We start from the raw sequence: 11,900 nt of genomic DNA, 5'->3' as shown, positions 1-11,900 counted from the left end.
CTTGGGTGCTCGATAAAGACTTCTAGGATAGTTAATGAGCTTCCTTCCACTAAGCCACAACATTTCCTTGTAATCATTTTTATGCAATTAATTTAAGACATAGGAGCTGACAGTTTCACTATTTTACAATTAATAGAAAAAAACAATAGGATGTGACACAGATCATCAAGGACAGCTTCACCACTACTTAATAACTATAATTGATATTTATTTATGATCAAATGTGCAAAATATTATCTAAATAAAATTTTGATCGTGACCACTCTCGGCTCGTTAACCCAATTTATACTAACCCGATTTTTGGGATGTGACAACTCTCCCCTCCTTAAAAGAATTTCGTCCTCAAAATTCCTATTGTCAAACCAATTCACTTATCCAAAAATTTCCTAAATTTTCTTTCAAAACTAACCCCCACTCTTTTGCTACGTAACTCTGATTCCATTGTAGTTCCAATACCGAACCTAAAATCTCCAATGGATTTCCTATTTACTTACACGGATTGTCTCAATGGAATATCTATAGAAATATCAGTAACGATTTCCTCCTTCCCTAATTCTGAAATTCAGAAATATACTATTAACAAAAAACTTTTAGGTAAAAACAATCCTTAATAAGTGCAAGGAACAATTAGAACGAATTGTAAAAGTACCTTCATTGATGCCAGATGTGTCTCGATCCTCTCGACGCCTAGTAGCATAAACCAATCTGTAATTCTATTTTTAAGTTGAAGCTTGCATTTAACTTAAAGAATGACGTGAGAGATCTTTAACACGGTGCTCAATGGACCCACTTCTCAAGCATATTCCTGACTTTTCCAGCACTCACTCAAATGGCGCTTATTATAATACTTATAAATAAAAATTTCCTATTGATGTAATAGAACCTCTAATACTAGCTTTTAGAACATTCTATAATGGTCTATCCTCTCTGGCCCATTTCAAAGGTCATGGATTTTGGCCAGTACGACTAGACCTCCTCTTGTTTCGTACTTTTTTCTTTTCCTTTCTCTCGTATTCCAACCACTTACACCTTCTAATATCTTGTTTTTCTCAATCGTAGTATCAAAAACCCCTTTTTAAAACTCCTTACATGCTTGGAATATCGTATTATCCCTAGTTTCATGATTTTTTTCTTTAGCGGTAGACGCATTAACGGTGTAATTTGTCACAGGGTCAAACACAGGTCCTTGAAAAACTAATGACTAATCTTAGGTTACTTGACATTGCACACCTTGAAAATCACATACCATGAGTTCACATACCTTGGATTTTCATATCGGTTTCTTGAGTGTAAAGTTTTATGTTAATCTATAGTTCAAAAATAAAATGTCTAACTATTTATTGATCCACATTGGGCCCCATCAACATGCTGGAGCACCCTAAACATTGCTTGGAACACAACATCGTTAACAAGCTCCTAATGATCCTCTTCAATGGTATGAGTATTTTCAACTTGGTCAACCACTAGCTCACGTTCAGTCATGGGCTTAGGTGTGCGCACTGTGACACAAACGAATCTATTTGGGTTCCTAGACCCTACTCTCCACGAGCTCTCATACCGCTAGTACAAACGTCTTGTGCACTTAAGCTTTTTATTGAATTCTTAAGTTTTATGAAGGTTTTATCTGAAAATTAGAAATGAGCTTTCATTATCAATTCAATTTTTTTAGTTTTAAAAGTTGCGTCACTATTGTATCAGTATCTAGAGTTTTCAGAATCTAGAGTTTCACAATATATAGAAATCTCTAGTTTTACACTAAAAATTCAGTAAGTCAGAAGTACTTATTTGGGCAAGCTTTAGAGTGTCGGATTTTCAAAATAGAATCAAACTTTATTTAAAACGAGTTTTGACTATTGGATTTTTCCCAAAATACCCTTTTTCACAAATATGCATGCATTTTTGAAAAAAAAACCACAGTCTGAGTTTTTGAACTGAGCTCTGATACCAGTAAATGTAACTCTTTAAACCTGGCCTAGACATTATGGCCAAATCTCGTAGATCACATTGGACATATTGATGGCATAGAAAATAATTTAGCTATTTTCTTTTAAAAATCGTTGTTGCTAAAGATGTCCTTATTGAGAAAACTAAATTTTGTTTGAAATTGTTTATCTTTAGAAAACTCAAGTTTTGATATTTTTTCAGAAAGTGTCGTACTTCAATTAAAACATTGTAGCGGATAATTTGCATATCTAAAACTTGTTTGTCATTTTCAAAATTTAGGTTAAATATATATTTCATAAAATATCAATTTTGTGAGCAGATAATGTTGAGTTTCATAAACAAAGTATTGAATTTTGAAAACACCCTTGTTGGTCCTTATTTGACTTAATTATGAAAATCCATCATAAATAGTCAATTTCACAATATCTAAATGATAATTTTAAAACCTAAATCATGTAAAAAAATCCAAAATCAAAATAATCCAAAGTCCAAAATAATTTCCCAAGCAAAAGTCTACAGTAATAAAAACACATCCCGAAAATATCGAGTAACAAAATAATATATTTTTCTAAAACTGACAGAAAGCTCCTCCGTAAGCCGAGCCCCGTCCTAACCTCGATTATTATTTGAAAAGTCATAATTAAAAAGAGTTTTAAAAGCCTAGTGTGAGATCAATACAAATATAATTACATACATATCAAAATATCAATCTCATCATATCAATCATCATAATAATCACAAGTTCTAATATTGACACTTATGCATGAACATGCCGATTCATACTTTAAAAATGATGCACATTTTATAAAATCTCCTACCTATCTTTGCTACACACCATATACGAGCTCCCCAGAACTCGTCCATCTGATAACACACCATTTGTACCCAAGCCACCACATAGATACCGATAAACGATCACATAACACATCGTGGACAAGCCACCACATAATCACCGATAATGGCCATAATCACAATTAAACTGCCACATAGCTTTCTCTTTCACAATCCCAACCCATGCATGTGATATGACCATTTTAACACATATTTTTCACTTTTCACAATTTTCACATATTCATACTCGTAACTCATATTTATCGATTTTTACACATATGCATGTATCATGCTCACATTTTCTCGTATCACATATTTTTCACTTTAGCATGCTTTAATATGGATATTAACATGCACATACATATATCACATGTTTAGAACATCGCATATATTTTACATACATATATTATTTACTTATATATATTTTATTTACTACAACCCTAATTTTGATATCTAACTCAAACCCATGACTTAATTACCCAATTCTACTAACTTGGGTGTTGGGGTGTGACAGGTTGGTTATTTAAACACCCAACCATCCCCTTCCCTCTCATTTTAGCTTTGGATTCAAAAACTTCCCAAATCCAAATATGATCAATTTTTTCAAAATGAACTCATCCTTCTAGATCTATTAACCTCCTAAACACCGAAATAAACTCCAATTTCAAAGAAAACTATGATTTCTCTATCAAATTCGTCAAAGAACTCCCATATTCATATTCAAATTAGCTCCAAAACTTATTGTTTTCTTCAAATTCAGGTAATATCTTGAATTATTATGGTTAGATTAAGGTTTTTATTTTTCTTATTTGGAACTTAAGCAATAGAGGGATAAGGAAATGTATAGTATAGCTCCATTCGTCGAAGATAGCGTGGACTGTTTGGAGAATGTTAGCATTCGTGCTACACTTATACAAAGATAATGTAGGACTCTTTAAGTCATTTGGAGTTTTTGGAGATTCGCTTATCCAATGCATTACTGATTATATATATGTTTCCTTATTACATTATGACAATATGTAATGAGATATGCTTGATGCTATACCATGACTTCTTGACTTAGTATGCTTTCTTCCAACTATGGATTTTATTCCTAATGGTTGCAAACCATAAGCACTCATGACACATGCACGGATGGGGTGAAATTTATTAAATTCCAATCACCAAAGCTACTAATTTTCAAGCTTAGGAAATCAGCAGACTTGCAACGACTTTTTGGATGGGATCCTGGCATTTCTGGTTGAGATGTCTTTAGGGCGTTTGAATATCTATCTCTTAGCTTCGAAACTCATTTTGAATCACTCAATTTTGAGTTTAGAAGCTCAAGTTATGACCGTTTTAGTGAAGACTATGCAAGCATAATATCTTAACAGGATTAGGACAAGAATTATAAATTTCGGGCTTTTAATTCGAGTTTAAATCATATTGGGTTTGGGTTTTATGCTTAATTTTTATTATATATGAGCCCAATATTGTATTTATCATCTCTTATTATTTTATTATTTTATTCTAATTTTTTATAATTATTAAGTATTTTAAGTTATGTAGGAGTTTTATGTTAACAATAAATTTTAATTTAAAACTAGTTCTTGTTTATATTAAATTAGAGTTCTAGTATACTTAAGATTTTTATTTAGATTTATTTAGCTAGCTTATATATAGGCCTTTGCATTAAACACAAATCATTCAATTCATTATTATTCAACTTCTCTTTTGAGTTTATAAATTCTCTTTGAGTTATCTTTTGTTTTTTATAAGAATTTCTCTCGAGTTTCTTTTAAAAGAGTTTTAACAATCTTTTCAGATTGAGGGGATCATTTTCAAACTTTTTCTTACCAAGTTTTCTTTCTTCGAGGGTAAATTAGAGCCGCTTGAAGGGGGTTATGGATTTTTCATGTTTCCAAGGCTTCTTAGGATTTCTACATACCACATTTTATCTTTCCATCTATCTTATTTATTTTCTTCCATATTGTTCTAATCGTAGATTTATTATTCTATTTTAATTATCTTAGTTATTTATTTTAATTGTTTTATCTAATTTGGATTTGATTGCGTTTCAGGTTGTGTAAAAAATCTAAGTTTCTTTTCGAACGTCTAGACCCCTAAGTTAAATCTGTGACTTTGACAAACTTTGCGATCTGCTTTCGCATTCATCCATCTCATTCTTAAACCAGTATGCATGCTAATGGATGGTATGCATGGTAAATTGGTATGCTAAGTAAATTGGTTGTGGACTTGTAAATTCATGCCAGTATAGATAATCGGATGAAGTGTTGAACCGTGTTGTTTTATGCTTTAATGATTGTAAGCATGTTTGGTGTGTTTTATGTATGCTATTTAATATGCTAGATTAAGGAAATTTGGCATGTTTTGTGGTTTTGGTAATTTAGTTTTGAATTTAATACTATGCAATTGAAACCCTTAGAAATAAAAAAATGTTTCAAAAATTTGCATGACCAAGTTTTATAAGGTTAATTTCATAATTTTATTGCCAATTTTCTAAAAATATATTTTTTTGGATTTTTTCAAAATTACGATTTTGTCCTAACCTTCATTTTTAATATTAAATAGTTTTACTTATCAGTTCTAGTCTTTTCTTCTAATTAATGTTTTAAATAATATGCCATAACATGTATGCACATTTAAATTTGTTGATTTTTGAATGTTTCAAGTATCGTATGTGAAATGACATTTTTACCCTTGAATGTTATTTTGATGATTTTGCTAGAAGAGCATGATTCTAGGGCTTGATTATTTAATGTCAATTGTTAATTGATGATTAAGCATGTATCTATATGGTGTGAATGGTGGATTTTGTGGTGTTTTTGATGGTTGGTATGGAGAGTCACGTAAGTGGCTAATGTGATGTTTTGGACTTGGGTCAGACCATCCCAACCGAGTTTGAGGTGTTGAATTAAAATATGTCAAACATAAGCTTGGAGAGAGCCAAAATATTCACTATTATCTACTCATCAATAACTTGTACTAATATAAAACAATTCATATATAAAAGAGAATTAATGACCAAAACATATTGTAATTGTTTAAGAAAGAGATGTAGTAAAGTTTAACATAGATTCACAAACAATGAGAGTAGGCTTTGGTACATATCAAGTGCTCACATTGAAAGATCATGGATCTTATGAAATTTGATTAAATTTGAACAAGTAAAAAATTTGCTACTTCAAACTCAATTTTGTATTAAATAAGAAGGTAAGCTTTATGGTTTAAAATATATTATAGTTATATTGTTATGAAACAATTTGGGGTTAACTCTGACTTGATCTTTTTTAAAGGGAAGCACAATAGGTCCAACATGAAACTCTCTTAACCCAATCCTTGCGTGGATAATACTACAATTTTCTATTAATATACACGTGCATTGTCATTACTAAAAAATCATACCCGATTAAATTCAAATTTCAAAATATATTTGAAATATGAAGTTAAAAAAAGGGAAGAAATGTACATTTCATTTCATAATTAATGAATTTGTTGGTGTTATACCCTATAATATATTTATATCAAGTAAACCTATAAATCATAAAGGTTATTCATCATAAAATATTTATTGGGAAAACTAACGAAACAAAATAGTGCCTAAAAACAATGACAACTTGAAACCTATGTTTCACTATTTCAAAATATTAACTATTAAAACAATATATTTAGTTTAAAAAGAAACACGCTATATATAAGGTAGCTCTCTTCATTAGTTTTAAGCATTAGAAAGAAAAGAATTCAATAATGTTATTAGTTACCCTTATTTCTTTAGTATTAGAAAAATTTCAAATGGAATTTCGAGGAGTAATCTTTATTATTTTCTTTTTCTTCTATTTGGAGTTAATTCTAATGGCTTTCCAATGAATGATTTGGTAAGCAAATTGCTAGGACAACCAGATGTTAATTTTAGACAATTTGCTGGATATATTGAAGTGGATGAAAATGTTGATGGTCAAAATCTTTTTAATATTTTGTTTAAGTTGAGAAAGATCCCATGACTCAAGCCCTCACTGCTTGATTAACTAGAGGTTAAGTTTTTTAATTCACTATATTGTAGTTTCTAATGTTATGCGAATTTTTTAGTAGGTACCCTATGTAACACCCTGAATTTTGGGCCTAGAAGAAATAGGTTTTAAACAAGGGAACAATTAGGAGACTGCACATAAATATTTAGTTGTGCAAGGAAGTGACGTAAATGAATGTTTGCTTTAGTGGTTAAGTGATTTAGGAGTGTTTGAAAGTGTTTGAGAAGTTAGGGGTTCAAGCCTTGGCTTTTGCAAAATTTTTATTTTAAGTGAATAAAATCCTTGGATCTAGATAGTAGGTTCTTAAATTATTATGGTTAAAATATGATACAAATGAGTTGTTGGCCTAGTGGTAAGGGGTGTGTTGAGTGTACATGGGGTCTAAGGTTTGAGTGGTGGCGCATCAAAAAGGGAGTATTTCTTTTGCTGCCTAATGGGTTGCCTGGGACGAATTTTTACATATAATACTCCTAAAGTCTAAAAATTAAATTAAACAATTAAAATTTTTACAAATTGGGCCACTTTAACAATTTGGCCTGATTTTCAACTAAGTATGGTTTGACTTCTTGGTTGGGTTTGGAATCCTCTTGTTGGGCCTTGCCTTCAAGAACTTGGGCTTGTAGTCCATTTCCTATCGAAATTGGTTCGTTGATGCTCGTAATGGAGATCCAATGCACTTTGGCTGCAAGATTTGGTTTCTTGGACCAAGATTTCCAAGATTTGAAATCTTGATTTTCTTGATTCTTGAAATCGCTCCAAACAGCAAAATTGGGCCAAGATTCGGTTTCTTGATTTTCTTGAAAACAAGAAAGTGAATCTTGATTTTCTCATTCTTTCGTGTACGCATCTAAGGCCTTGCTAACAAATTCCTGAATGGTCCCATTTAGTTTGGAACGCATTTGTCTGGCCTTTGACCTCGTTATTGGGCCTTGTGGTAATTTGAGCCCATCACATTCTTGAGCTTGGGTTGCACCTTTGTGACTCTTATCATTCCCCCTTCCTCAAAAAGATTCGTCCTCGAATCTAAAAAAATCAAATGGGGACAAGTCAACCACATTAAAAGTAGAACTTACATTGTACTCACCAGGTAGATCAATTTTATAGGCATTGTCGTTGATCCGCTCGAGTACTTGGAAAGGCCCATCGCCCCTTGGGTCCAACTTGGTCTTCCTTTTTGTAGGAAATCTTTCTTTCGTCATATGGACCCAAACCTAATCTCCGGGTTCAAAGACAACCCGTTTGCGCCTCTTGTTTGCTTTGTTGGTGTTGATGTCATTTGTTATGGCTATTCGCTGCCTAGCCTTCTCGTGTAAGGATTTCACCAACTTAGCAATAGTGGAGAAATCTTTCACAAATCGTCTATAAAAACTAGCTAAACCATGGAAAGATCTCACCTCAGTTACCGATTTAGGAGTCGGCCACTCCTTGATTGCCGTAACTTTGTCCTCATCGACATGAATACCTTGAGCACCAATTATGAAACCTAAAAATATTAGCTTATCACATCAAAATGTGCATTTATCAAGGTTGGCAAACAATTTTTCAGCTCTTAGAATGTCTAAAACCGTTCTAACATGGAAAACATGATCATTTATTGTTGTTGAGTAAATTAAAATGTCATCAATCCAAGAATGGAAATTATCGACAATAACATACAGTACCTTTTCAAAATTCAAGTCATGAGCAAAGTCATCAATACGAGTTGAATGAAGTTGTTTAGAGAATAGAGAAACTTCACCTTGCTTACCATTAGAGGTGGGAAAACGAGGATCAGTTTTACCTTGTTCAATCAATTGAAAACTTCTCTCGGTAGAAGGGTAATGAAGCTGGAACCTGTCCATGGGTGGAATCTTGCAAACCTGAAACAAAGAGAAATCACAAGGCGATTTCGAATGGGGGTTAGCAAAAATATTCCTCCCTTGTGTTTGCGCACTCTCTTCTTCTTCCCTCATTCCTTGTTTAAGCTCTCTCTCTTTTTCACTCACTTCATTCACATTTTCTTTTGTTTCTCTCTCGCTTTCCTTTTTTTCATTTTCATTTTCTTCTATTTCACTTTTATTTTTCTCTTCTCCTTTTTCTTTTCCCTCACTTGTTTTAACAACAAAATTTTTCAGTTTGATTTGGTCTTCATGGACTTGTTCCAGAGTGAGCGGCACTAAGGTGACTTTCCTTTCTTGATGCTTGAAAGAATACCTATTGGTACGACCATCGTGGGTGACCTTTCAATCCCTTTGCCATGGTTCTCCTAGCAACAAATGGCAGGCTTGAATAGACACTACGTCGCACGCAACTTCGTCTTGATACTTGCCGATAGAAAAGGCAATGCGCACTTATTGAGTGACCTTAAATTGGCCTTCGTTGCTAAGCCCTTGTAGTTGATAAGGTCGTGGATGCTTGGTAGTGGTTAAGAAAAGCTTTTCCACCATCGTCATGCTGGCTACGTTCGAGCAACTTTCACCATCAATAATAACTCTACAAACCTTACCTTGTACATGGCAGTGAGTATGAAAGAGATGTTCTCATTGCTGCTCGCTCTTTGGTATTGCCAAAGAGGGTTTTTCGCGATCATGAACGTCATAGTCAGTTCTAGGGACACGTCTAGGAGCGTGCCTATGAACACGAGGCTGGTTATCCACATCCTCTTTAATTGGACCCCGATACTGAGGCTTTTGATCCAATCGCATCTCATTGATAGTAGCACTCAATGTTCGAAGTAAGGCAGCCCATTCGTCTAACTATTGTTGGATCTTTTTCAATTTATCATGGACATCATTATGGTCATCATCTACTTGACCAACTCTCGACATTTTTTTTTAAAAACCTGCAAAACAAACACTCAACGCTCAAAAAAGGAAAATTAGCAAACCTCACCGTTAATCACTCAAAAAGAAAAAAATCAAATTCTCAAAGAGGTAGAATTCAGTCTTGTGAGTTCTTTAGTAGAGTCTCTATCAACCAATTAGAAAGTGTATGAACCGAAACTACCAAAGAATCCTAATTTGCACTAGGATGCCAAAAACTGGCAAGACACTAATTGATTTGTGTCGCACCGAGGAAGAATGGTGCACACTTTAAAATCCTACTAACACAATAAACAAGAAGATGTTAGATAGTATAAAGGAAGAATAAGGGCAAACAAATGAAAACCTACAGCTAAGAATCAATAAAAATTGCTGAAATCGAAAAACCCGAAAAACTACGGAGTAACTTGATAACTTCGTTCGAGGTGTTCCTGATCTCCAAAAATCACGAAATTAAATTTGGAATGTCCTTAAATATTTAATTTTTGATCTGGAAAGTTTGGGCACAAAACTCAACCCGCTGAATATTTTTTTTAATTTTTATTGGATTTCGTATTTTTCAATTTTTTTTGACTTTTTCGACTAATTTTTTTGCGGGAAATATTTTTCTACAGTCAATCACAGTGCCACAAATATGTATGTAAAATTTTATATCAATCGGACAATATTTACACACTCAAATGAATTTTTTTCGAAAAATTTTTCTGGGTAAAACTATTGTTTATAGTTTAAAAAATAGAGATAAGTTTAGAAATCAACCAAGAACACCCAAAACGCCCAAAATCTGATACCAAATGATAGAGGGTTGTGCGCGGACCAAGATCGAGTTGTCAAGTCACGGGAAACTCCTACAAAAACTCTAAACGTTTGGATCTGAAACGAAACAGCAAAACTTAATTAAAATCAATTAGATCTGAAAACTAAAAATTCCTAATTCAATAAAGAACAGCCAAGAATCAAACAATTATGAATAGATGTTCTTGGAAGCCAAGAACACGAAATTAAGCCCCAAGATTAACTTCCAATCAGCCGAATCTATCAAAGAACACAAAACAGAAAATAAATTAAAACAGATTACGAAATCAATTGAAACTAATTCTAGGGATTGGATGCCAAGAAAAGAGGGGTTTTTGTGAAATAAAAAACCTTTTTTTATGTCCAAGGAAGTGCCAAATCAGATCTTGGAGTTTTGGAAAGTCTGAAACGCAACAAGAACAACAAACAAATTAGCTAATAAAAATCGACACAAGCAGAAATTTAAAAGAGATTGAACAACAAGAAAATAAAGATAAAGTCCTAAGAAGCCTTGAAATCGAGAAATATTTCACAACTCCCTTCAAACGGCTCTAACCTCCCCTCCAATGAAGAACAATGGCAAGAAGAAGGCTAAAGATGGCTCCCACAATGAAAAAGATTGTTAAAACTACTTCTAAAGAAACTCAAGAGAGAATTCTTGGAGAAAACTCTAAGAGAATTTTTACTCAGCAAAAATCGACACAAGCAGAAATTTAAAAGAGATTGAACAGCAAGAAAATAAAGATAAAGTCCTAAGAAGCCTTGAAATCGAGAAAGATTTCACAACTCCCTTCAAACAACTCTAATCTCCCCTCCAATGAAGAAGAATGGCAAGAAGAAGGCTGAAGATGGCTCCCACAATGAAAAAGATTGTTAAAACTACTTCTAAAGAAACTCAAGAGAGAATTCTTGGAGAAAACTCTAAGAGAATTTTTACTCAACAAAAATCTAAAATTTTAATGTATTGTAATGTGTCTAACAAGGGTGGCCGGCCATGCCTATAAATAGGCCTTATAACTATTTCCTAATCTCATTCGGAAAACTTAAAAAAAACCTAATTACCAAATTTAAGAGGGAAATTCGGCCAAGGCATTCTAATGGGTTGCTTGGGCCGAATTTTTACATATAATACTCCTAAAGTCTAAAAATTAAATTAAACAATTAAAATTTTTACAAATTGGGCCAGTTTAACAGTTTGGCCTAATTTTCAGCTAAGTATGGTTTGACTTCTTGGTTGGGTTTGGAATCCTCTTATTGGGCCTTGCCTTCAAGAACTTGGGCTTGTAGTCCATCTCCTATCAAAATTGGTTTGTTGATGCTCGTAATGGAGATCCAATGCGCTTTGGCTGCAAGATTCGGTTTCTTAGACCAAGATTTCCAAGATTTGAAATCTTGATTTTCTTGATTCTTGAAATCGCTCCAAACAACAAAATTGGGCCAAGATTCGGTTTCTTGATTTTCTTGAAAACAAGAAAGTGAATCTTGATTTTCTCATTCTTTC

This window comes from Gossypium raimondii, chromosome 9 (genome assembly GCF_025698545.1).
Source record: "Gossypium raimondii isolate GPD5lz chromosome 9, ASM2569854v1, whole genome shotgun sequence".
Taxonomy (NCBI): domain Eukaryota; kingdom Viridiplantae; phylum Streptophyta; class Magnoliopsida; order Malvales; family Malvaceae; genus Gossypium; species Gossypium raimondii.
The sequence above is the reverse complement of the archived record's forward strand: the minus strand, read 5'-3'. Positions refer to the sequence as shown.